The sequence below is a fragment of the Ascaphus truei genome, chromosome 5 (genome assembly GCF_040206685.1).
Source record: "Ascaphus truei isolate aAscTru1 chromosome 5, aAscTru1.hap1, whole genome shotgun sequence".
Taxonomy (NCBI): domain Eukaryota; kingdom Metazoa; phylum Chordata; class Amphibia; order Anura; family Ascaphidae; genus Ascaphus; species Ascaphus truei.
Window position 1 is genome coordinate 280,160,977 of NC_134487.1, and position 26,408 is coordinate 280,187,384.

General features: G+C 40.4%; 1 protein-coding gene across 2 annotated transcripts in view; it reads left to right on the plus strand.

The window, feature by feature from the left end:
- The window catches only part of ABTB3 (ankyrin repeat and BTB domain containing 3), a 182,110-nt gene that overhangs the window by 73,678 nt on the left and 82,024 nt on the right, over nucleotides 1-26,408 (plus strand). The gene's annotated exons all lie outside the window — the stretch shown is intronic.

Here is a 26,408-nt window from a genome sequence, read left to right on the forward strand (position 1 = left end):
CTTTTTGGGTGGATTGAGGACTGGAGTTGAGCACCCCTACCTTATGACATTCAATGCATTTCATGGCACTTTCGTTCACTTCTGGGCGAGCGATGAGCATATGATCTCTGTTTAAGCAATCACATGGTTGTGGATGCTTGGAGGTCCTTGGTAGTCTGGTGCCACCGACCTACCAGCACTGTATTAGGAGACTTGGAACAGTCTGTTTGAAGTTGGGAGAACAAGTTGTCTATGTGACTTTGGGGAAGGGGGGGGGTGGGAGGGGGTTGAAATGGTTATAAGAAATGCATCCTAGAATTGGTTTCCTTCAAATGTAATGTCATTAAATAATGTTTAATGGACCAACATAAGAGTTATTCATACATATATTTTGTGCATCGCAAATATTTGTATTCTGATAAGTAAAATAATGCTTATTTTTTCTGTTCCTCCTTCTGTAGACCTAGAACATGAAATACAAGTATTAAAACAATATAAAATATAGGATTATTATCCAGTACATCAGCAGTGCGCAAACTGGGGGTGGGACCCCCAGGGAGGGTGGGAGATTTTTTTTTGGGGGGGGGGGGGGCGCAGGCGGTTGCAGAGGTCCCGCACTCTCTCCTAAGGCATTTAAATTAAATGCCGGGGGACCACGCGAGGCCTCTGCAAACTCTACTTACCGAGGTTCAGACGTGTGACTTTGGAAACACGGCGTCATGTTTTGTCGCGGTTGCCACGGTAATGTGACTCAAATGACGCCGCTGTCACGTGATGTGACGTCACACAACCCCGCGGCGTCATTTGACACCGCGCGAGGTAAGTGGGGTGGGGCGCACCAAAGAACCAGCACAGGGGGCGCAGCAAAAAAAGTTTGAGCGCCCCCTGCAGTACATGACAAGGAAGAAAGGTATGAAAGTCAACATAGAAAGAAGAGAAAATAATTTATAATAGTTAGAAATAAGATACCACATCGCAGTGTCCCCAGTGATCAGTTTATCACTGATGCAGCCTGTGTACTGCAGTGAATAACCCCCTCAGTGTGTCTTTTTGTTCCACTTCCGAGCTTATGATTCATACAGTTTGTTGGCATTAAAAATCAGTGCTTTTAATTTCCACTAATATTGGTGTGAAATATGTACATTCAAGATTCAATCAAAAATTATAATCCTTCAAATATCACTTTTCACTTCCAATTGTCTTTTTAATGTCGGGGAAGCTGTTGAAACAAATTGTCACATTATTTTTGGACAATGCTTGGAAGCAAGTATCAGAGAAGTATCCTTAAACTGTAATTATACAATGTGGCACAAGAAGTGCTTCAAACAATCAGTCGTTGAGATAGACAGAGGATGGAAACAAAGTACATATGTTATTAATGTATTATTAATTTTTTTTTTTTAAAGATCCTACATGATGGAATTAAAGAGGCAGTTCAAGCGGCACTTTAAAAAACATATATAGATATAGATATATATATTTTTTTAAATATATATGCAGCCTTTGATTACCTTATTGAAAGCATATTGATTAAGCTGCTGATTGATTAGTTCTCCCTAATTAGGATTAGCAAAGATCCTGCTTTCCAGGGTTCACTAAATGGTTGCTTTTCAGTTTCAATCAATCCAACACCACAACTTTTTTTATACCTCCGCACATCAAATAAGCCATACAGAGATAGCGCCCGGGTACCTCCACAAACAGTCAGTGTAACGCAGCAGCTACAATATATTCTTATATTACTAAGGTAACATTATCTATTGTTACAGTTTCCAGCTCAAACTGCTGGGAATATTGGAAACAAATTATCACAAACAGGAAAGGTGGGCTAAAGTGTGCTATAGAAATCAAAGGACGCTCAGTATATTAAAACTCATTAAAAATGGTATTAAGAGTTGAATATTTTTTTTTTAAAGTAAATGTTATCTAACACTAAAGAACTGATTTATTTAAAAAAAAAAAAACCCCACATGTTGGATATTGTTTGGATTGCTCATTTAATCCAATGTATTTGATTGAGCCATGTTTTCCCTTTTCAGCTAAAAAAAATAAGATTAAAGTAGTTATCACAACATGGGGTAAAAGGATTTCAGCTGATATACAGGTACAGTATATACACTTAACTAAACATTGCATAGTTAATGGAACCGCCACATTATCCCTGTATGTTTGAGTACAAGGTATTCAGATCTCCTTACTAACAAAGGACACAGTTGTCGTCATTGTGAGGAGGACTATTGACAGATTACAGTAATTTTCTGGAAATGTTGTTTTCCGACATCTTTTGCTTTCATTGACTTGTTGTTAAAAGAACATTTAGCAAAAGCAATCCACATGTTCAGATACTATTATCCATACTATTATTTGTATAGTGTCTAATACCTTAAAGTACGCACGCATATTACCCTGTGTTTTCAGAGTACTTTGACCAAAGAATACCTTGATCCTTGATGAATTCATGTCAAAATCCTCATACAAAAGCAAGCAGGGAATTGCATGCCAGGAGGAATTGTGTACACCAGGGGAGCGCAAACTTTTTGTGCTGCGCCCCCCTGTCTCTCTGCCCCCGGCTCTCGCGCCCCCCTGCCTTCCTTCAGGCGCGTCAGATGACGCTGCGTATGCGTGTGACGTCAGGTCACATGGTGCCGCGGCGTCTATTGACGCCGCGTTGCCATGGCGACGCAACACAGACGGCTGAATCCCGGTAAGTAAACAGTTGCAGGGGCCTCACGCGATCCCCCGGCATTTCATTTAAATGCCTGGGGGAAGAGCGCGGGGCCTCTGCAACTGCCCGCGCCCCCCCAGCACAATCTCCCGCCCCCCTGGGGGTCGCGCCCCCCACTTTGCGCACCGCTGGTGTACACTGAAGCTCCCCCACCCCCCGTTGTGATCTTGTCTTTGCTCCCCCTGCTCTTCTCTGGATGCACGTCCAATCGCCAAGTCTAGACCACAGATCACGGCTGAAACTGGTGCACGTGCCGTCAGGCTCTCCAGTGCCTGGGGACGTAACCTAAATGTAATCAGTGTAATAAGTAATCTGACTTGGCTCAGAAATCACATCCTTTGTTGCCCAATATATATGTTGTTGTATAAGACAAAAAGAAAGTACCTACAGAAAAGATGGTGCAGCGTGACCAGGTGGCTCTGCCCCTTCCCTTCACAAATTCATAAGGGTGGCTAAGGGCTAGGTTCTATTGGTGGGTTGTCCTCAGGTAAGACCTTATAAGGGGTGGTCACATGGGGAAGACCTCTTACGTTGTGGTCTTCAAGTGAAGCGGTGCCTCCCACCGTCCCTCTATTTAGTTGTCTGTTGCTACTCTTCTATAGTATATATATATATATATATATATATATATATATATATATATATATATATATATATAGTGCAGAATAAATGAGTTCTTCAGTATTAGGTGATACCTTTTTTATTGGACTAACAATTTATGTCATAGGACAAGCTTTCGAGAGTTATCCTCTCTTCTTCAGGTCAGGCAATACTGATATACAAAGGATTCAATGGCTAAAACAGTGTAGAGAGAGGGAAAAAAAAACAGATATTTACTGTAGATAAGGTAGGGTGTTAAAAGTGTTTGAAGCCTGGGGACAGTGTCAAAGAACGGTGGGGAGGGGGAGGGATGCTGGGGGAGAGAGAAAGTGTGGATAAGAATTGAGGCAAGCAGGATATTTACAAATAATTTTGATAGGGTGTGAGAAATAAATGAGTTCTTCAGTATTAGGTGACACCTTTTTTATTGGACTAACAATTTATGTCATAGGACAAGCTTATATGACATGAATTGTTAGTCCAATAAAAAAGATATCACCTAATACTGAAGAACTCATTTATTCTGCACTATCGCAACTGGACTAACACGGCTATTTTCTGCTTTATATATATATATATAACAACGAAAAGAAAAAGAAGAGCGTCCCAACTCAGCACTCAAGTATACTGAATTGGGACCCTCTTCTTTTTCTTTTCGTTGTTATATTACTTCTAGTCCCTAGCACCGTTAGTGGTTATTATATTACTAATTTAAGTACTCATTATTTGCTTAGTCTGTTGCAGGCAGTTTGTCTTGCTGTAATATATATATATATAAAATATATATATATATATATAATGTTAAAACAAATAAAGGGGGACCTTTAAGTAGAAAATAATAACTCATGTCATTTTGTTGTAGCTCGTGTAAATTGTCACAGCTTGATCGAGTTGGCTTGGGCCCAATTATTTGGTGAGCTGACGTGTAACAGTTGGCATGCAGCCTTCGGGGCAATTCAGTTTAGGGAGTGTGCCCCGTTATTAGTAATACATTTGCTGGTCCAAAGCTCTGGCAGCAGAGCGGGTCACGAGCTGCCTTTGGCACAAGATCAGGGACGGACAGCCGAGCAAGGTCACTTGGTTATCGATATAATGTAACAAAGCTGTGGCCTTGTTTCCACAAAGGAGCGTTGTGTGTTTCTTTTACACAAAGGGAGGAGCGCAGGGCTCTAGGGCCTGCACAGGTCATGACTTTTCCAAATAATTGCAGATCGCCAACAACATCATCTGACTTTGTGAGATCTACACACAGACAAAGCATGTTCATTTTTTGATAACCATCAAGAGAAGACATGTTTGCCTATTACCATAGCCACTTTGAACAGAGACTGCACAAAACAGTGTTGTATAGAGAAGGTCTCTGCTTCACATAATAAACCTGGCCTGATATATTTAGGTTATTGTTTCTTTGTATTCACAATAGAAAGGAGATTATTAATGTCCATTCTTTGTGTTTTTTTACATATTATTTACATGTTTTTTTTTCCTTTATGTATCTATGTTATTGTGTTCTGCTAGCCACAGTGGTTATATTTGCCTGGGAAGATATTACTGCTTAGATCCCCCTAGCCGTGTGTAAAGCAATTAGTATTAGGGATTGTAAGATGATACGTATAAAGTAGACACTTGTTATTCATGGAGATATTCAAGGTATGAATCTCCCACTCCTTAACAACAACTGTAGCTGCTAATAGTACAGCTCAACCCCCTTATAACGCTGTGCTTGGGGTCCAAAGAATCACATCGCGTTATGAGCGAATCGCGTTAGAAATAATGTACAATTGTATGCATTGTACAATAAAGTATTTAAGATACCAATAATCGTGTTGTAAAGTATTCATAAATACGAAAAATGGGAGCCACGCTTGCATCGCGTTATAAGCGGATTCACGTTCTAACGGATCGCGTTATAACGGGGTTGAGCTGTATATGATATATATTTGCCAGCATCTGGTTTTTTTTTTGTTTGTTTTTTAGCAAACCAAAACAGTGATAGTTTAAACAAATAAAAAAATAACATGCAATTCTTTTCTAAACAATACTTTTGAATCAACAAAGAGTTTGAGCTTGCACATATACTGTACAACTAGATACTGGGAAACTGAAGTTCAGATCTCAGTGGGGATGAGGAATTTAACCCCATAGTAATTAGCAGCATGTTCTGTATCCACATGACACCTCTGTAAAGAATCATTCAATTCATGCACTCGAGAGATGGCTCATATTTTTGGCACATTTCCTTTAATTGTCCTTTAATTCCTTATCGCTGTGTTCCCATTTTACCAGTCAGCACTGCTTTTTGTATACAGCAATGGCAGGAAATATTCCTTCATTCATGGAAAAGTTCAAAGACTTATTATAAATGAGACATTGTTTGGCTCTAGTAACACAGCTTCATGCCACGAGGAAACTTATTTGTAGGGTTTCTCTGTACTTATTATGTGCCCGGCGTGACATGGGTAGTGACAATAAGAATGGAAAAAAATTATAATATTTCTTTAACAGCAATAACTGTATTTGACTAGTCTAATTACAAAGTGGAAAATAACTGCATGCTAGATAGAATAGCGGCACATAAGCCTGCATTTATTACAACTGTGATCTCTATAGAGGCATATACTTACACACAAAACCATTAATGTTGCACCAGTTTCAATATTAAAAGACACGAATGTAGTCTACTGTAATAATGTCTGCACCCGACTAACAGATCAATATCTTATATGGAATCACCCACTTGGCTTTTTTTTTTTTAGCATTTCAAGTAAATTCAGTGTACAATAATGATTTATTTTACTGTATATTTAAAGGATAGAGAATCCAGATGTTCTAATTCGCTCTCTAAATGTTAACAAAACCAGCGGTATTGTAAGTACCGTTTTAGACTAAACATTTGGAAAATATGTGGCAAAGCAAAAACACAGATTTTATGATCAGTTCTAACATTATTTCTGGCCTACGCAGCTGAGACAGAGGAATGAGAACCCTCGTAACTTGTTCTATGTATTAAATGTTTAAATATAAGTGAATCGTTTTGGAAATTAGTAACCACAATGTTATGTATTATTCACACTTACTAACTGCACTTTAAAATGCAGCCCCATTTTACCAATCCAAATATTTTCCAACCAGCTTTTCTTTGAGTTACTTGGTCAAATTTTTGAGCGTGAAAAAATGAGTGATAATTGGCTAATATTGGACATTTTCAACTTTTAGAAAGTCACACAAATGGCAAATTCCATTATCTTACTCAAGAAATTACATCTTCAGTGGCCAGAAATGCATTGCGGATCCCTGTTATACCCAAGAGTTGTAATTGTACTTCTCTGCAGATATTTTGGTAACTTTCACCATAACTGATGATTTTCAGCATGAGTTTTGACAAAATTCCACAATTTTTCGCCATATTATTGGCAAACTCCCGTAATGCAGCAAAAGTCGAAATGTGAAGGGAGCATTCGCGACCTATTTCGTTTTCATTTGATGAGTTCCCAGGGCCAGTCAATCCACAGGAGATGTCAACGGTCGCTCAAAAAGTCACATTGTAATTGCTCCCGTTCATCATCTGAGAGGACATAAATGGTACTTGGATTAGCATCCCTTTTATAACACAATGGTTCTCAGTGTGTGGTTCATGAAACTCTGGGGTGCTGCAGAAGGGTAACAGTAGATATAAAGCTCAACCCCGTTATAACGCGATCCGTTACAACGCGAATCCGCTTATAACGCGGTGTAAGCGTGGCTCCCAATTTTCGTATATATATGAATATTTTACAACACGATTATTGGTATCTTAAATACTTTATTGTACAATGCATATAATTGTACATTATTTCTAACGCGATCCGCTTATATCACGATGTGATTCTTTGGACCCCAAGCACAGTGTTATAAGGGGATTGAGCTGTATATATATTTTTAAAGAGATCTTTATTTTTGTCGTACTTTTTATTTTATTTACGCTTTTCTGATGTTGTAAATGATACAGAAAAATGCTTCTTTATTAAAAAGTTTCTTTATGAAAAAGTATTTGTGATCTACCACTTAAGTACATTAGATAGCTAAGCTGGGGCTCTTCTGGGTCATAAAACCAATGATATATGGGTTCTGCAGTTCTTAAATGGTTGGAAACCACTGTTATAACAAATATTGTTTAATCAAACTTTCATTGCCTGAATAGAGCAGCAGAATGTCAGACCAATGTAGAACCGCTGATCAAAGATGTAACATTTACACTCATTGAAACTGCAATAAATCCAATATTTGGAAGAACAAAAGCTGAAATGAACTACAAACGACCCTCTGCTTCCCATCCTGCAAAATATAAGGGGGTATGTAGGGGGGATTGCTGCTATTATTTCAGGATCAGAACTTCCGGCGGTTGGTGTAAGGCACCATGGGCCCAGGCCGCAAACTTAAGGGGTGCACTAGCGCACACCGCTGCTGTGGATAGAGGCAGCAGGCAGGGATCATTTTGAGACTGGTTCTCTGGTGGTGCTGTGAGACACCTCTAAGAGTTCTGCCGGGAGTTATATTTCACTACTCGGCAGCTGTCAGTCACCGCCGCGCACTGAAAATGTTGGCCCCAGAATGCTTAGTGCTGCGGTGCACGGCCCAGTGCATGGCCACGTGTGGGAAGGTGTGTGGCCCGGCCACAGTAGTTACAGCATGGCCGGCGCCTCCTGTCCTGCCAATATGGACTGTCCCTCATCCTGATTGCCTCAGTACTGACTCCTGAGGCACTGGCTGCAGTACTGTGAAGGAGTTAACCTGACCAGTCTAATTAAACATCCCCCTGAGAAGCTAACTAATATATACTATATAATGCGGCATTATGATAAGTTAAGTACTATACAGATGATGTGTGTTTATAATATATGTAACAATATAATTATGTATATATAGTACATTCGAATACTAACTGTGAGCACATTCACATGTCTCAGACAGGTCCACAATCCTGCCTTTCCCCATTATCTCTTGGCATAGAATGCTTCCACTGCAGACAGGGATTCTGGGTAATGACATGCAAATGAGCACTCACTGCGTGCCACTTTTTTTTATTTATTACCATATGTGCATTTTATGTGTCGTTGTGTGCTGGTGGGGGCATTGCACAGTGAACCCCCATTTACCAGTTCCGTCACTGTATAATACTTTAGTAGAATTTACTTAGCCTAGTTCATTCGTTTCACTCTGTGGTGCTCAATCTTTCCTCCCTCCACCCCCCTCCCCCCGCCTGCTTGTGCCCTCCCTCCCTCCCCCACCCTTACCTTGTCCCCTGGCTCTCTGACGTCAAATGACGCAGCGGCATTTGACGTCGCGTTGCCATGACGACCAGTCGCCGAAGACAAAGTAAGGATAGTTGCAGAGGTCTCACGCGATCCCCCGGCATTTCATTTTAATGCCTTGGGGAAGAGCGTGGGGCCTCTGCAACAGCGGCGTCCGCCATGAAAAATCTCGCGCTCCCCCCCCTCACTTTGCGCACCTTTAGTTTAACTAACTGTTTCACGGACAAGAAGGCAGCAGCGGACTACTTTCCCCCCTGTCTCTTGCTTTTCGTTTGTAGCGGTTTATTTAAACCGAATGTCTAGCAAAAAATTGAAAATATACATTGTAACTTCAGACAGGCGGTTTGCTTGGAGGACTTACCATCATCAAGGGTTTTCACTGCTTTAATAAGCAAAATCTTTCTACATACCATCCTGATTGTAGACCATGTTCCTTAAGTCATTAAGCCGCAGGGAATATACATCATCAGAGGGAAGGAAGTAAACTCATTTTGCACAGCTGACTTGGCTCATACTGTGGCTTTAGACTATATATTGCTACTAGTAAACTTGTATTGAGATTTTGCTTTTAACAGTTATGTGTCATTAAAGACCTGGCTATCTTCCAAGAATACTGCACTAAAACTTATGCTGTTTGCATTCTGTTTCCAATTAATACATTTCTCCATAAAGGAGCAATCCAAGCGGCCATTTTTCCCCCCCATAGGTTTGAAACAGGGGATCTCCGGAGCTAAACCCCATTCGTTTCAGCTCCGGGGACCCCTTGCTTCCGGAGATACTTGTCTCCAAAAGGGGGTGCTGGTATCTCAGCAAAGTTTTAAGCTCTCGCGTCATGTGGGCCAATAGGAAGCCGCACAGGATGATGTCACGGCTTCCTATTGGCCCGCAGGGCGCGGGTGCTTTGAAAATACGCCATTAAATGAACCCTGCTAGCGAGCCGGAGTGGCTACCGGCACCCCCTACGGAGGTAAGTATCTCGGGAAGCAGGGGGTCCCCGGAGCTGAAATTAATGGGGTTCAGCTCCGGAGCCCCCCCTGATTCAATCATATGTAAAAATAATGGCCCATTTGGGTTGGGGCTTTAAATATGCTGAACTATTGTATATTCAATAACAGTGTAACACATGAATCTGTAGACGATAAATTGTTAATTACATATAAGTAGCCAAATGTTAAGCTCCCTGACATCTGAATTTACATGGATCTAAACATTGTAACTGGTGCTCAACTGCAAGTAGCTTTATCATTGGGAAAAATAACAGCTGCCAAACTGAAGTCAATTTAGCACTGGAGCAAAATAGGGGTCAAATGATAGGGTGGTACTTAAAGGAGCATTCATTACAAGCTGACATGAATGGGGTTCAGCTCTGAAGACTCCCTGCTTTAATCCTATGTTAAAAAATAAAAATTGCAAAACAAAATCGCCCACTATAAGATTTGCAGCGTTCTTGCAAGCCATAGCTGGGATCACCTTAGGATGAAAAAGTTATGTTTTTATAATGCTCACGGCAAAAACAACAGGAATGGAGTAGCAGTTTGACTATTTTATGGCGCTGCAGGCAAACAAGTTTGAGGCTCATAATAAGTGCAAAACAGTTATTTCTCAGAGTAATTATTTTATGTAATGACCTGGATATTTTATTTCAATACACCTACAAAATAAAATAAAATAAAAATCAGGATTAAAACAGTCTGGGATTATATTTAGATACTTGGATAGTTCATAGAGTTACATGGATTTTTCTTCTGATTTATGACCTCCATTTACTCTTTAAATGTTCTTCATCTTCATGTTAAAAAGTTCAAAAGAATTTGAGCTGTAGTTAAATTAAGTAGCTTGAGATTTTGTAGATTGTTGTCAATGCTTTTCCTTTGATATACAAGACCAAACTGAAATGAATAAAAGCGCATTCTTAGTAAGTGTACTTTTCTAAAAAATAAATACACGGACAATACACTTCTTAATGTAACATTTTGCTTTTGTTTCTTATCTACTAAAGCGGAGACTGTAAAGGGTTTGTCTAAAAATAACATTGTTTGCATTGGTGATCAGTGAAGTAATGATAACATGGGCAAACATTGCAACTTTAAATTGCTGTTGACACAATACACTGTTCTTATGAACATGCCAAAAATGACATCACAAGTTAGTGTGGTTACCTCTTTATTCATTATCAGGTGTAATTGGTGTTTCAATAGCAATTCTTAAAGCTGCAGACCAAACAATGTCCTACATGTGTGTGTTTTTTTTTTAATAAATCAGTTCTGTACTTTGAGAAAATACAACTCAACCCCATTATAGCGCGATTCGCTACAACGCAGATCCGCAATAACACAGTCTGAGTGTGGCTTCCGATTTATAAACATCTACAAGGGTTTTTTTTTTCTAATAACATTCAAGGCTCCTCTCTGCAGCTCTCTCCTCTCCCTGCTTCATCAGGCTGCGTCCACGTGCATGGCTGTCAATTTGATGACTTTCGAGTGCAGAGGAGGGTCACATGACCCTTCTCTGACCAATAACAGCCCAACAGTGAATACATTTTTTTAAAAACAACTGTGAATTACATTTTTTTTATGTATTATAATGTAAGAAGAATTTTTAGTTTCTATAGCAACCATTTACAAAGTCACATCCCCTTCCTCTTCATGCGTTCTGTCGCGCACGCGCAGCCACTATAAACGCGGAAAATGGAGTTACAAAGAAAGCTCATAGTGGTATCCATATTTAAACGTCCCCACATACATGTTATTACAATAATATTTCTCTAGAATTGAGAATTGCTGGAGGGTTAGTAAGTGATGTACATGACATATGTGAAGAGTAACTATTTAAAAAAAAGATATATTTTAAGTGTACAATAACTGTAGCAATGGAGTGCATGTCCCCATGTCAGTAGTAATAGGGGAAATTGTCTCAGAGTCAATGTGTAGTAAAGCCATCTTCTAAGATTGTAGTCTCATTTAGCCCAGCACAGGTAGGACGTCTTCACAGGCATATTAAATAGAGGCCTTATGCGAGTCCTCTCATAAATACAACTACTTTCTACTCAGTAATAAAAAGGTCTTTGTACTCCGTTCTGAGCCTTGAAGTGCGGATTGCAAAGGACAAAATCATTCTGTGTTCATTATTGTAAACACACAAATCAGTCACCACCCAAACCCGTGCATGCTTGTGGTCTGAGACATTACGCTCTTGTTAATTGTACATCTGAAGCTGTATTTACACAAAAAACCTTTTCAGTCACAAATGCATTTAACTTCCCTGCTCTCCATAAGTCCCATTAAACCAGAGGAAAAGCAACTGTAACAGCCACTTCTAAATTGAATGATTTCCTCTTTCCTGTCATTTATTTGTTTAGGTTTCAAAAAAATAGTGATAGACCAAAATGTACACTTTGTTTCCAAGGTATACACTGGACTTTAGTTCCTTCCATTTAGATAATCATCATGGAGCTAAGATTGAAAGGAGGTCTATCTATCAATATGGAACATAATTTTTTTAAAATTAACTTAACCCACAGACTGCCCTTATGACGTTCTATGAATGTCACGAGGGCCCATAACACCGGGGGTCATTATAATGATTAGGGATCGTCATGCCATGAAAACTCGTTTTCTAGAGAGAGCGGTGAACGAGATCGAAATGGAAGGGAAGCCCTCTCCAATTCCATTCACATCACCGGTGGCCCGTAGCAATCACGTGATCACTACCCCAGGCGTTCACATTGTCGCAATCCCAGAAGACTGAAATCACTCGGGTTGTTCAGCAGTGCAATGGTTATGGAGTCATTTATATGCGGTCATTATACGGAGATGACTGAAGTGAGATACGATTGAGGTCATTTAATCATGAAAGAGAAATGTGAAATAAATATGATAAAAGGTTCACTTATTTAGGTATTGCAAAAACAGGAGACGGGAAATAAAATTATGGTGTAGCATATATAAAACAACCATTGTTAGGGAAAGGGGAACAGCACTTTCTGGGATTTCAAATCTTTCCTATTGATCTGCAGGTAGGTGCCCGTTGACTGGCCATTTGTTATTTGCCACCCTTGTGGTCCACAGTATAAAGTAGATCTCAGCGTTAGACACAGCACATACTGACCCCGCTTGTGGTCTATCTTGCACGTAGCTTGCTTAGCCACGCTTGACTCGATGGCCGCAGTGTGATATTTTATGACGTTAGGGACTAAGTAGAGATTGATGTGATTATTGTATTCTTTAAACATAGCAGAAATGCAGGACATGAGACCCTCAGCAAAGATTTGCTATTAGTCTCTTGTACAATGATGAAAACTCTCTTCCGGTTCCATTGTTACCTATATTGTGTATAGGGATGTAATACCGGTAAACTACTGTGTGTATCCTATGTTAACATACCCTATTTTGAGCCCCCTCGTTTCCTCCCCACATCCTTTGTGCCTTATACTGTGGCTGTTTGGCTACATGTACCGTGTGTTACCTTGCAACAGGACACCAATGGCTACCACCAACTTCTGTGTGAGACGCACAGTGAGCCTCTGTTGCAACGTATGAAGTATTTTATATTTTATGTTATTTTGAGATGTTTTGGGGGTGTGGAATTAGGGTTGCCAGGTGTCCAGTGTTGAACTGGATTGTCCTGTATTTAGACACTCTGTCCAGTAAATAATGAGAGGTAATACTGGACATATATGTGTCCAGTATTATCCCTTCGACATTGTGACCTGACCGGTTTGGGGGGCCGTGGGATTACCCTGAGCAGGGAGAGAGCAGGGCTGTTGCTAGAGGGCTGGACAGCTTCCTCCATCCTCATTGGCTGCTATTGGGTAATGCAGACAATCGGGAGGATGTGTCAAGAGCCTGGGGGTGGGGCCAAGGAGAGGAGGGAACAGCATGGAGCGGAGAGAGGTGTGTGTGTCTCACCTTTCAACATTGGGTCCAGTTTTTTTTAGAGAAGCCACCTGGCAGCCCTAGATGTGATTATTCTTCAATAAAGGAGAGGTATCTTTTGAAGCATTGAAGACGTGAGGAGTGCTACTGTATATATAGATATAAAACAAGTAAAATAAAGGAAAACACTTTTTCACTCAACACCACCTGAGGAACTCATTACCGCTGGAGGTTGTGACAGTAAATAATAAACGATGATTAGAGGCATTCATGCAGGTTAGATCCAAAAATGGCTATTAGTGAGATAGACACAAATGCATTATTTGTGGTTTAATGTAAGTATACCTACTAGTATATGAATGAGGGCAATAGTTTTGTTGAAAATGAAGAAGGTTTTTCTTTCAGTGGAGTGCTAAAACCTCAATTCATGTCAACATAATGTTTTGCCCACATTCAGTCCACCCCCAGCCGGCATAAGCAGGAGAAATGGATGAAAGGAGGAGTGCATACTGCAAAGCATAATGTAACATTGCACTAAAGCAATGGGCAATTATTTTGGCTGGAGGGCCACTTGGCAGGCGTTGGTAAGCTTTGCATGCCACACACTTAATGTGGAATGTATATTAAGTCTGTGCCCCATGAAGCTTACCAAAGCTCCACCAGCTTCTTCATAACATACTCCCCTCCTCTCCAGCTTCTCCCCTTCAGCTTCTTCCCTCCGTGCTCTTCTTCTCACCTGCATCTCCCCTACTTTTTCTCTTACACCCGTCATTCTCTCTGATCCCCCCTCATTCTCACTTACTCTCCCCTACTATCCTGTCTCTCCCACCTTCTTTCTCATGCTCCCCCCTCCTTTGTTAATCCTCACCCTTCTCTCTCTTCTCCCCCTCTCTCTCACTCTTCCTCCCTCTGTCTCGCTCTTCCTCCCCCTCTCTCACTCTTCCCACCCCCTCTGACTCTTCTTCCCCTCGTCTCACTCTTCTCCCCCTCCTCAATCTTCCCCCCCTCTCTTACCTCTTTCCCCCGCTCTCTCTCACTCTTCTTCGCCTCACTCTTCTCCCCCCTCTCTCTCACTCCTCCTCCCCCTGTCTCACACTTCCCCCTCCCTCTTACTCTCCTCCCCCTCTCACTTTTCACCCTGCCCACACTCTTCTCCCCCTCTGTCTCACCCTTCCTCCCCTCACTCTTCTCCCCCTCTCTCTCACTCTTCCCCCCTCCCTCTCACTCTTCCTCCCCCTCTCACTTTTCACCCCGCCCACACTCTTCTCCCCCTCTCTCTCACTCTTCCTCCCCTCACTCTTCTCCCCCACTCTCTTCCCTTCTCTCTCACTGTCCTGCCCCCATCCCAGGCCCTACCTGTAGTTGGGCCCGACGCAGGTTCTTAAGAGGTGGTGGGAGCCCAGCCATGCGGTGATTATGGAAGTTGGACCCGACTTCCAGTCGGCACGTTCGTGGTCTCCTGCCACGCAGCTGCCCCTGCCGCCACCTGCACCGCCCACACCACAGGTCAGGCCAGGGAAGTGGGTCGCTACCTGTGGTGGACCACACGACAACAACCGCGGGTTGGATATGGCCCACGGGCCGTATTTTACCCATCCCTACTCTAAAAGGAAAAGCTACATATAATTGTTTGATTTGGGTAATTTTGGCCCTATGAAGAACTCCACATATAAAGATGCATTGATTTGTGATAAATTATTTTCAAGCAAATATGCTAAATACATGCACTGTTATTATATTTTTTTGAGTAGTTCACGCAAAATTGTTGTGTGGGTAACATTTAATATGACTGTCTCCATTTTGTAATCTCTTGGCCAGTTTTTACCTATGTTAATCATAACAAATTATAATATAATACATTTTCACAAAACGTAATAGGCAAAGGGAGAAGCTGGATGTCCGGAGAGAAGCTAAAGTTACCACAGATATGCATCATTTAGCGTTTTTGCTGCATAGTTTTGAAAAAAATTAAATACTGTATTATGTTAAACATTATAAGCATAGACATTCAAGTAATCAAAGATGATTAATTGTAAGTTGAGCAGAACTTTTATAGTAATTTTATCATATTTAAGGGTGAATCGACCTTCAAGTGAACTGTAGCATTAGAATATATTGGAATACTCAGCACAAGTTACATCTCTCATCAGCGAAAGAAGAAAATTAAACAAAATGTCTGGAGATTTGCAGAAAGAAATTCTGAAGTTTAGGGTCCTTTCTAAAAGGTTTCATTGTTGCACACATGGACTTATTCCAGGAAAAACATACTTTTAAGATGTGTCAGTTTTTACTTTCTGAAAGGATGGAGAACAGATTTTAAACTGAAGGCTAAATAGAGTTATATATCCTGAGAAATGTGCAGTGTTATTTTGTGGCAGAGATTGTCTGGTTCGGGGCCATGCTGCTATATGAAAGAGAAATCTGAGATTTTGGGGGGGCGCTTTCTGGGCTTTGTACGGTTATTAATGTGGTAAAACAAAGCTCATTCATACAGGGCTGGTGCCTGAATATCAAAGTTCCAAATACATTTCTCTGTACAGTAAATAAAAAATACCACTTGTGGGGCATTTGCAAGTCTCAGACAGGTCTGCAACCTTTGTCTGCTACTTTCTCGGTAAATATATGTTTGCTGTGTCAGAGGTGGATCTGAAAGCTACTTGAAGGTTTAGTATGGGATAATATTCAGGGATACCTAATGGATAACAAGATTATTAGTAATAGCATGGATTTAGGATGGATAGGTCATTTCAAACTAACCTTATTAGTTTCTTTGAGAGAGAAATGTAGTAATTTAGACCAGGGTAATGCAGTTGATGACCTAGATTTTGCTAAGGCCTTTGATACAGGGTGGCACATGAGAGGTTAGTGTAGATAATACAGTAAATTGGTCTCAGTAGAAATATTTGCACTTGGATTGAAAACTAGTTGAAGGATAGACAGCAGAGAGTTGTCATAAATGGAACCTTTTCAGGTTCGGTTCAAGCTGTAAGTGGATTACCTCAAGGATCGGTACTGGGACCCCTGCTTTTTAACTTGTTTATTAATGACCTTGAGGTTGGTACTGTATACAGAGCAAAGTCTCCATCTTTGCTGATGGCACTAAATAGTTTAAGGTAGTACAATCAGTGCAAGATGTAATTTCTCTCCAGATGGACTTGGACAGACGGTCGATTGGTACTTGCGATCTCTACAAAACAAGCTGGGTTGTTATGTCTACCCCATTGTGCAAGAGGAAACTGAAATTCTCTTCTTTGGAGATCTAGATACTTATGAATGAATATTATGACCCAGGCCGACCAATTATATGGCCCATTGTAATCGAGGGTCACAGCTAAAACAGGTTAATAGAAACAGTCAACCCCAAGAAGTATTTACAAATGATTTTAAATATAAAATACTAGGTGCACGGAAATAAATACTGCACATCCCGATCTACTTTTAAAATTGATTTGTTCCTTTAAATATTGTGACCTGTTCTTAATTTTTAGCAAGCTTACTTAGATCATGGTTCAAAAGCATTGTCATATATAAAACAATGATTGTCTCCTTATTTTGATGATATTGACTTGTAAATCTAAAAATCATTGTATTTTGAGTCAGTTTTGAGTACTTGTAAAAAAAACACACATTCAATCCAGTAACTACAATACTTCTAAAAACCCATCTCACTTTTGACCCGGTTGTTTATTTCTCATTTATAAATTCCTTTGTGTAAGCAAAACATTTCCTATACTCGACATATCTTACGCGCTTAAAATAACTGGCCTTTCACTTTGATGCGCCTCTCAACTTTTCAGAATAGAATAACATTATTCATGCTTCAAGAAAAAAGTGCTTTCTTTCAGTAAGCTATTTACCTTCCGATACTGTTACTGCCATTGGGTTGGATATTTTAGTCTTGGGAGTTTTGTTTTCGTTGTAGCCCCCAGAGAGTCATAACATTTCTATAACGTAACGGAGGAAAACGAATGACAAAGCCATGAGTCGCATTAGCCTAGTTCTGAGAAGATATGTAGCTTTCTTTTTAGAAGCTGTGATATTGCTCATCCCCAGTAAAATAATGCTTGACCTACAGTAGCTTTTAGTTGCGAGTTTATTTACATTTCTGTATCTTGATACTGGGAAACAGATGCAGATGTGTGGGGATAAATTGAGCTATGCGTACTTTTTCACTTACTGTACATCTGCACAAGAAAAGAGTTTATAAATGTGTGAAATACCCCATTCATTTCTCTCTTTAGTCATTTGTGTACATACTGTATTTCTTTCCATATGGAGTTAAAACTGGTATTATGGTTATTGATGTGTTCATTGTAAACAGGGATAAGAAGGCAGAGGGCACTCCAGAAATAAAGGAAAAAGGAGTTATTGAGTTAACATGTAATCCAACGCGTTTCGGTCCCAGCTGGGACCAAAACGCGTTGGATTACATGTTAACTCAATACATTGTTTCTTTATATCTGGAGTGCCCGCTGCCTTCTTTTCCTTGACATTATTCCTTATGGGATTAATCACAGGATTGGATCCCTGTCAGCACTGGTGCACCATACTTTCATATTCCGGTACAGTGAATACTATGATGATTGTCATGATGAATCCATTACGTGTAGGTGCATGTTTCATTTACTGTATGTGAGTTCTACTGGCAGATATTTGTAAAATAAACGTCGACTATCTTTTTGCAGACAACATAAAAGAACTAGACCACGTACGGTTGCATTCATTCTACATAGCACTGCCAGCACTGAACATAGTGTTACGTTCATACTAGTCCATGTACAAATAATTCCTGTCCCAAAGCACTTAGACTATTACTGACAAGAAAGTCACTATCTGACCACGTGACTTGCCCAAGGACACAGGGACAGCTGTAACAAAATCATTGTTATTGCAGTTTGCGGCATAATATTGCTAGAAAGATTTTTTGATTACTAAGAAATCTGTGGAGCCGTTAGTGCAAAAGGTCACTGGATGTGAATGGATGCCTGGATGTTTTGTTTAGAGGAGTTGGAAGGGGATGGCATGTGGTTTATTTGTATGCAATGCAAAGGGATAATTCAGCATTGTGCCAGTTCTGTGCTACACACACACACACACGTTAGGCTTCCATCTACTAATCAATTATTAACTAGGGTTGCCAGACGTCTTGTACAGGGGCTGTTGGGACACTGGGAAAATGCCCAGTGGGCCCGTGGTCCAGTGCCATAGCATGTCTGCAGCACCGGCGTGCTTTGGGTCGGTGCTGTACTTTTCCTCGTTGTTACAGAGGCCCCGCGCTGTTCCCCACAACAATTAAATTGATTACCGGGGAGAGCGCAGGGCCTCTGCAATAGAGCATCCCTACTCCATTGACGCTGGTCTGTCATGTGACGCTGTGTCATCATGGAGGCACGACGTCACATGGTGACGCGTTGCCTTGATAACGCGCTTTCACGTGATGCAGCACAGTCACGGGATGAGGGCCGCCAGGTAAGTCAAATGCCCGTCCCACATTTCACCTCCAATCCACACCTGATCCCGTATATAAGGGATTATCCCTTATTTCATTGGTTTGACCCGTTTTCGCTGAAAGATCTGTCTGGACATAATTGTCCCATATTTTAGCGCCTTGACGTGAAATGCCTGAACTTAAAATTACTGTAATGAAATCAGTCATAAAAACGTAATAGATTCCTACTTGAGTGTAGTAGTTACATTTTACGATAGATGTCGCTTAATTAAATTATTAAAATAAGAAAGTCAGGATACTACCTGGTCATCTCATAATATCATGACATCCACCCCTATACGCGTTAGTCTTTCCAGGCCCGGCCTGGAGCAGAGATGATAAAAAACAAAGAATATAGTGGTCAAGCGGGAGATACCATTCAGCTAGAAGCATTTGCAAATCATTCATCACTCATTATGAAGTCACACCTTCATACTGGATTTCGGCGCCCCGTATTCTAACAACTTCAATGTGGCGACCCTATTATGAACTGTGTGCCACCACCCCTTTCTCCACCACACGGCCCTCAATTTTACCGACTGTCACTCTTCCATTTTTTCCTTGGAAAGGGGAATCCCATTATATCAGAGGATATACATCTCATTACAGAAGACGCCCAAAACAGAAATTGTGCCATTAGAAATGTGAGAACTTTGAAGAATTGAACTAGTTAAAGTTTGCCAATACTCCTGAAATATGTTTTTTTTTTCTGGAGACGAGTGAGAGAGGGAGTTCTATTAAGTAGAATACCCATTACTATGAGTGGGTCCTGGTGCAAACTGTTAGTGCGGGGCATTTTATGCTCTCCGGAGCCCTACCTGTGGGGCAGTTGCGGTGGTGGTGCTGGAGAGAGCCTACCTAGAAGTTCTCACATGGTAGTTGGGCCACACTGGAAGTCAGGCCGGCTTCCATGATCGCCGCCTGGGATGGTTCCCCCCGTCGCTCCTGTTCCACATATGGGGTCCCAGGAGAGAGCGCTAGGCTTCTGCAATGGCGGGCCCGGTGCAGACTCACAGATGACACCTCTATCAAGCCGGCGCTGAGAGAGTCCTATTTAGTAGACTACCAATTGTGAGAGGGGCTTATTTAGTAGAGTACCCATTGACTTATATACTTTCCAAAGCACTCGCCTATATAAGACATCGAAAGATACCTTGTGAACACACCTGGGAAATTAGCACATTTGATTATTCAAACACGCCAATTAAAATATGCAAATTAGCTTATTTCAGGTGCGTTTAAAGGTTTGTTTCCACATATTGTATATATCAGTATTTTGGAAGATATATAACTCTCTCTCTCTCTCTCGCCATTTTTGCCCAAACTTTTTTTTTTATTGTTTTTTTTTTTTTTTTTACACACCTTATTTGAAAGCTTGAGCAAATTTTGGTAAATTGTTACATTTCTATGTGCTATCTTGCATAGATAAATCTACTCTTCCTTTTGGCCAGAGAAAATTAGAATGATTTTGATTTTAACATTATGTTTGTGTATGTCTGTTTCAGTTGTAGCAATGTAATCCTATTATTGTTTTAAAGAAAGGTACATGTCCTACATCACCTCAATAGCATATTTAGAGGCTGTAGGTAGATAGTGTTGAATTTCTGAAAACTGGTTAATGCTAATAATATTCAGACAGGAACACTTTACTTTCCATTAAATAGAGCATTTACAATTTACCTTTACATCAAATACAATTTAATACATTATGATGTCTTGGGCTTCACTATGCCTTTTAACCTCCAGATAATATGTGAGTTACTTTAACGCATTTATTGTCTTTAATAGAGTTTTTTTTTCCTTAGAACAGCAGGTTTCAAATAATCTTAATTATCTCATACTAATTGCCAAAAGCAGGCAGATACATTGTGCAGAGGCAGAAGGAATTCGGTTTGCAAGGATTTATTTTGGCACGTGAAGCTCCGGTTTATTTTGTGGTTCCCATCCCTCCTTTACTGTACTCATTCACCAGATACATTGACTCAACATGATAAACTGTTCTCATGTCAGGCTGTTCCTCCCTACAATCAGATGCAGGCTCTGAAACAACAGGGGTGGGAGAAGTAGAGAGCGCCTCCTTTTCTTATATAAGTAAATCAAATATGAGTAGATGCATATTAACATCTTTGCGGATATATGATCCTGAAATGAGTTGCAAAAACCAAGTCTCTGCTTCCTTGCTAAATGACCAATTAAAATTTTTAATGAAGTGACTATCACAACTGGACAAACACGGCTACTTCTACTTAATTATGAGACTAAACTCAGATTGAACTATGTTGACATTCAGAGGGTGGTTGCTTTTTATATCTTCTCTCTGATTAGATCATGGTTATCATAATTTTCTTTATTAAATCCACAGTATTAAAGCTGCAGTTCAGTCAATATCCTGCATGTGTGTTTTTTTAATAAATCAGTTCTGTAGTAAGAAAAAATACTTTTAGCATTTTCTGTTTTTAAAAAAACAACTTTGAAAGACCAATTTTCTTGTATTCTATTTTAACAACCATTTGCTAAGGCACTGCCCCTTCATGTCCTGTCACAAGCCCTGGCACCCCCCTTTGTCAGCCCTGCCCTTCCTCTAGCACATGTCAGTGCAGGAGTGCTCATGAATATTCATGAGCTTCCACTGACTGACAGAAGCAGAAGAAAAACAGATCCTTTCACTAATGATGTCACCAAATTTCGCCGATCAATACATGGAGAACGAATTGACCTGCAGCTATACAGTTCTTTAGGTAATTAGAGATTGCACACATGAAACTATTGAAGTAAAAAAAAAAAGAAAAAAAAAAAAAGAAAGACTGAACTGCAGCTTTAAAGAGACAATCCAAGCAGATTTCAATTAATCCTTCTGTCAGTGTAACTCAGCAGCTACAATGTATTCATATTACTACGGTAACATTATCTATGGTTAATTTGCTGCTCACACTGCTGGGATAATTGGCAACAAATTATCACAAACAGAAAAGTGTTACAAAGATCTTGCACTGCTTGGGAGGTGGGCTAAAGTCTGCTATAGAAATCAAAGGATGCTCATTATATTAAAACTCATTAAAAATGGCATTAAAAAACAGTATTGTCTAATACTTCAGAACTGATTAAAAAAAAACACACACGCACACGTAAACACACATGTAGGATGTTGCATGAATTGCTTCTTTAAAAATAAAATAGATGTCTGCCTTCCAATTGCTAGTACATATTACACCTTTATTTTCCTTTGTTAAGATGTACAGTAGAAGGTCTTTCTCCAGCGCCTAGAACTTTTAAATGCTTTGTACATTTTAGAAAAGCAGCAGAGCATCTCTTGTAACACTGTAAGTGGTAGAAATGCAATTTGTGATATCTTATTTTAAAGAAAACATAGTTTCACACAAAATAAGTTATGCCGAGTCAAAACATGACAATAAACCTCCACCATCAATTAGATTGTAAGCTCCTCGGAGCAGGGACTCCTCTTCCTTAATGTTACTTCTATGTCTGAAGCACTTATTCTCATGACCTGTTATTGATATTATTTGTTATTTATATGATTACCATGTGTATTACTACTGTGAAGCGCTATGTACATTAATGGCGCTATACAAATAAAGACATACAATACCATACAGTGTGCAGCAAATAAAAATACCACTTGAGGGCACATTCACGTGTCTCAGACAGGTCTGCAACCCTGCCGTTCCCCAATATCTTGTAGCATACAGTGCTTCCACTGCAGCAAGGGATTCTGGTCAGACATGCAAATGAGAACTCACAGCATGTCACTTTTTGTTTCTTGTCCATTTTATTTAACCTGGATCCCAATAAGCCTTTCACGCTGCCCACCGTTATTGTTGACCTGCAGTATTTGTGCTTTTTAAATGACATATTTAAACTGGGACTATCGTAGGTAACGGAGCAGGAGGGATGCAACCAGGCACTCGGTCTTACAAAAATAACAGGCACCAGGTTACAGGTGAGTACTTGGGGTATATATACGGCACTTTGGTGCCTGTTATTTAGCCTTCACCTTGATAAAGACTGCGTATGCAGTCGAAACGTTGGAACTGGATTTGCTCCGTGACTTCTTTGGGGCAGCACAGGGTCTCCCCCATCTCCATGTGCACCGCCAAATTGCCTTTATTACCGCCTTCAATTGTGTGCCTGTAACCCTCTCTGAGTTCTCACTATCCTAGGTAAACCAGGATGTTTGGTAGCTGTGATGGATAACCAAGTAATACTCTATTATTATTTTTGTTAAATAAATCATGGCACGGTGTAATATGTCATGTGTTGTTGTTCATCTGAGGTTGTATTTACCTCATTTTTAGACCTGCTAAAGAACAGATGATTGTTATTAATTCCTGATATGTAAAACCATAGAATTCAAAGAGGGTGTACTTTCTCTTTCACACCACTGTATATTCATTCTCATATTTTGCCATTCTTCAATCATTCCTAAAATCTAATGTGTCTGTTCCCTTGAGAAGTCGGTTAAAAATCACTGACTTAGTCATTTATATGAATGACTGATGTAACGTGGTAACTGCATCTGCAGTAAAAACAAACAAACATTTCTTTAGTATCCAATCTTAATATGGGACGAGAAAAAAAACAGTGCTTATTATAAACTCAAAATATACAGACGAATTCCTGCATTATGATATGGATTTAGGTATATAAAATGTGTATTTTCTTTGTATTTCATTTTACTTCTCTAACAAATATCTTCCCCCACACCAAAACACGAATGTCTATTATCAATAACCGTTAATCGGACTGAAAGATAAGTTGAAATAGCATTGAATATAAGCATTGTCCTCAATCATAGTAACACAATATTGACTTGTTTAATCCATTTTGATATTTATACGCTGGGGGAGGAAGACACCGACCCCTCAGTTACCAAGTTGAATTATTTACAGGGAATACAAACTGACACTAGTGTGAAAATCACGCTCAGAGTTTAAAAAGGTCTATATGTGCCAATATCAATCCCTGTTATTCTGTCACTCATACACTTTTTTGTTCTTTGGTCACGGATTGACGTGACTGCTATGACAACAACAATGTATGGAGACCATTCATAACCATTTTACTGCTAGAGGGGACAGCCATGTGTTTGATGACAATAGAAAGCAACATTCTCCACCACTGAAAGTCCAAGAATGAAAACAAAGGGTATATAGATAAAATAAAAGAGGTGCACTGGATAATCCTTTTATGATCTACGAGTCAAAGAAACCCTCTTTTACTTTCAAAGTAAAACCCATTGAAGAGGCATAATCAGTTCAAAGCCGTCATACCAAACAGCAACATTTACAGATCCCCTTTTCACCTTGCTTTTACAATTCTAGGGTGTGACTTCTTTTTAATGAGGAATTATAAAAAACGTTTTGATTAGCTCTTTTCATCATTGGTGGAGATCTTTTCTCAACAAAATAATTGATTCCTATTTGTCAGCTATCATTTTTCAGAACTTTAATACAACTAAGATAGATAGATAGATAGATAGATAGATAGATATTCACCCACCATAACTTAAATAATGTATATGGTAAACCTACCAGCTTGAAAATTGCAAAGCCAGCACAACCAACCTCACACTGATGAGACCCAAAAGGTTGAAACAGCTGTCTGTGAGTGGTTTGACTGGCTTTGCATCTAATCCCATGCAGCGCTTAAAAGCTGTTTGAACGGCAAGCATTAGTTTATAAGGGTTCCATGTCAAAATGTGTCCATTTGCATGCAGTGCAGAATCCCTTGCTGCAGTGGAAGCACTGTATGCTAGGTGATAATGGTGAAAGGCAGGGTTGCAGAGCTGTCTAAGGGCTGGGACCCGCTGCGCTCGGCGGCGCGGACGGCCGCGCGAGCGTTTCCCACGAGCAGGGGAATCCTCCCTAGCCGATCCCAGTCCCCCCTCGCTGACGGCTCACTACGCACTGTGACGCGTCAGCCGGCAGGGATTCAAGAAAATTGTGATCCCGTGCGGTGACGTGTCACGTGGTGCACTGATGAGCCAATCAGCGGCGGGGGCGGGAGCTGTCATCAGGCAGCTTCCTACTCAAGGTAGAATGTGTGTGTGTGTGTTTTTTGTGGCAGAAGGGGGAGGGAGCTGCTTACCTTACAGCAGCCCGCAGCAGGTCCCTCCGCTCAAGCCACGCCCCCTCCCGCCCACCTCCCGCTCCGGCTCCCACTCCCTACAGAACGCATATCGCGGTCTGTGTCTGTCAGCGCCCCGCCTGTCTGCAGTGCGGGCACGCTGACTGAGGGAGCGGGGCCTTAGCCTATGACAAGTGAATGTGCTCACAAGTGATATTGTTTATTGACTATATGCTAATGGTGGAGGTTTTTTGTCGCCTTTTTCACCCACCATAACTTAAATTATATATACATATATACACCCCTGATACAGTAGTATTCACATGGCAAGCCAATGCACACAAAGGAACACTTACAGTTGAATTCCACAAGTTCTCAGTGCCTCTACTGTTATGTGGTTTATGCTTGTGGTTTTGGTCTTTGTTAAGCTAAATCAAATAGATTCACATGCTTGAATGAAACAGCTGAATGGTTTTATTAACTGCAGGTGTGCGCGCTGTGCTGGCTGAGTGCAGCTTTTCAGTAACTATTGTGCTTTATGAGATTTACTCGTCATTACATGATAGGATATGAAATGGATTATTGGAGCTGCACTTTCAAGGATAACACAGGTACTAAGCTAGATTCTTCAGACTACAGTATTCATTTACACTCTTCCCCCACAGAGCTCAATTGCATATTCTGCATTCAAATTGGTGTTGCAGTATCATACAAAAACAGTGAAAATAACTTTTTTTTGGCTGGACACACTGATACTGGCATTCAAAGTATATATTTCTAAGAGGAGAAATACAATAATACTTCCAAACGGCCGGGGCTCTAGATCAGTGCATTTGAAGATCCCTATGGCGGTTATTTTAGGGGTTCTGCACAAAAATGTTTTATTTACACTAATATGCAGAATTTCTAAATACTGTACAAGTAATCAAGTAATGTAATAGGTGCTCACTTAATGGGCACTATATTAACTTGAAAGCCTTAATCCAGGGGTTCTCAACTTGTCTTTGGCTGGGTCACTGATGAAGTCACCTGTGCTGAAGTATGGGTATCTTGAAAATCTGACCTGTTGGGAGGTCTTGAGGACTGGAGATGAGAACCGCTGCCTTAAATTACACTCGGCTCATTTCCTTTAGCATTAACTGAACTAAGGGGGTGCTTTGCAGAAAATAACTGTGCTAGCTTCAGCTCTTGGGACTCGCTGGTTCATAAATTCCTTCCAGCTTTCCCCCCCCCCCTCCTCCTAGAGTTGGTGGTTTCTCAGTGGAAACAATATGGCTGCCAGGTCAACCTTACTTTGTCAAGCCAAGAGAAACATGATGTCGCGGCTTTCTATTGGGTGGTGATGATGCAAATCATGACCTTTCTCT